Genomic DNA, 1,857 nt, shown 5'->3' on the forward strand with positions numbered 1-1,857 from the left:
GGCCCTTTCCACCAGGAAGAGCCCGTTCCTCCAGCCGGGGAAACGAGGATCTTCGTCCCGTGGCCTGACCGCCGACTCAGCAGCCAGGATTCACCCTGGGCCTCCCAGACATTCCTTATCCGGTAGCAGACGGCCGCTTTCGCTGCCAGCGGTGCTGGGTTTTTGCCGGGGTGTCCCCACCTCGTGCTTGTCCCCAGCCCGCTTTCCTGGATGCTGTGCCCCCCAGCTGCTAACGCTCCCACCGCCTCTGCCGCCACCACCGGTTTCCTGAGCAGTCATGTGCAAAATGTACCCGTCCCCAGAGCTTCCCTCGCCCGTCCCCGGTCCCCATCATCCTGTCCCCAATGTCCCCCGCAGTGATGTCCCCATGTCCCCATCTCCCCCTGTCCCTGCCCCGATGTCCCCCACGTCCCCCACAAAATAAAGAGTTTTTTTTTTCGTTTTTTTTTTTTTTTCCCTTTTTTTTTTTTTCCTGAGTTTCTTAGCCTGGATCTTAATTACAGGCTTAAATCTGCAACCCCGGGAGAGGGAAGGGAGGGAGCAATGTGCAAGTAACAGGAGGGAGGGGAGGGGGAACCAACCGCAAGGAGAGCGGAGCCTCATTTAGGGTCAAATCCAGCACACGGGTGTGTGGATGGGGAGGTGTTCACGGCGGGCTGTGCTCCCTGGGGGCCCAGGCTGTGCGCAGAGCTCCTGGGGGGGGGCAGAGACCCCCCAGACCAGCCCTGGCCCCTCGCGGGGGGGCAGCTGTAGTGCTGCCGTGGTGCTTTCCTTTCCCCGCTGCCGCCCGCATCCAGCCGCATCGCTCTCCCCCGCGCACAGGAGGGCTGGGCACGCTGGCGCTGGCAGAAGTATATCAAGAAATAAAGCGGAAATTTTCCTATACTCGCTGTTTCTTTGCCAGCCGCAGCCTGGCCCTTTCCCTCTTGCCAGGGGCACGCAGCCGCGCTCGTGCTCAGAGCTAGGGCTGGCATCTCCATCCTGCCCTCCTCCCGAGCTCTGTCCCCGCCGCGCTGCCCCTCACCGTGGCCGCTGTCACCGCAAGCTGGGGCTCCCGAGCTGGAGCCAAGCCAGGAAGCAGCCGCTGGGGACGAGGGGGACGAATCCCACCCTGCACCTTCTGTTGTGCCCCGGGCAAGGGCTGGCATCCCAGCTAGGGACGTGCAAACCCCAGGCTTTGGCAGGGCTGGGCAACGCGGCCGTGCCAGCACCGCATCCCCCCTGCAGCACTGCGGCACGTGCCACCTCCTCGCAGCACCCGCAGGGGCGGCCTCGCAGGCACACACCGCGTGGGCTCCGCAGCGCAGCTCGGTCCCGGCCCACGGGACACTCAGGGGAGCACAGCCTGGCTGGCTGGGGGACCCGCGGGTGGCAGGGGGACATCACTCTCTGGACAGCGGTGGGGTGCAGCCCCTGCTTTGCCAATGGCGCTGGCACGCATCCTGCTCGGCCTCGCACAGCTCCCCTGCAGCCAGCGGGCAGGGGCAGAGCGGTGGGTAACCCCCCAGGGACCCCAGGGGTCACCTGGGAGGTGGCTCAGGTGACATCTGTCTGGGTTTGGCCAACAGCTCGCTGGCAACCCAGGACCTCCAGTGGCTGAGGCGGCAGATGTGTGCAGGAGACGCTGTCGCAGGGTAATTTGGTGCGATGCAAGAGGCAGAGCTGGGGAAGGGCTCTCCGGGGCAGCGCTGCCCTGCTGCAGCCCACCCTTCCCGCAGCGGCAGGGCCGCCTGCACCCCACGTGACCCCAGGTCGACAGCCCGGTGCAGGACCCGCTCATGCCAGGAGGCTGCCGGGGAGCGGGGAGGCTGGTGGACCTCCGCCTGTGGTGCGGCCGGCGGGGGGGGGGGGCACCCG

Source organism: Charadrius vociferus, unplaced genomic scaffold, assembly GCF_000708025.1.
Source record: "Charadrius vociferus isolate BGI_N301 unplaced genomic scaffold, ASM70802v2 scaffold852, whole genome shotgun sequence".
NCBI classification, from domain to species: Eukaryota; Metazoa; Chordata; class Aves; order Charadriiformes; family Charadriidae; genus Charadrius; species Charadrius vociferus.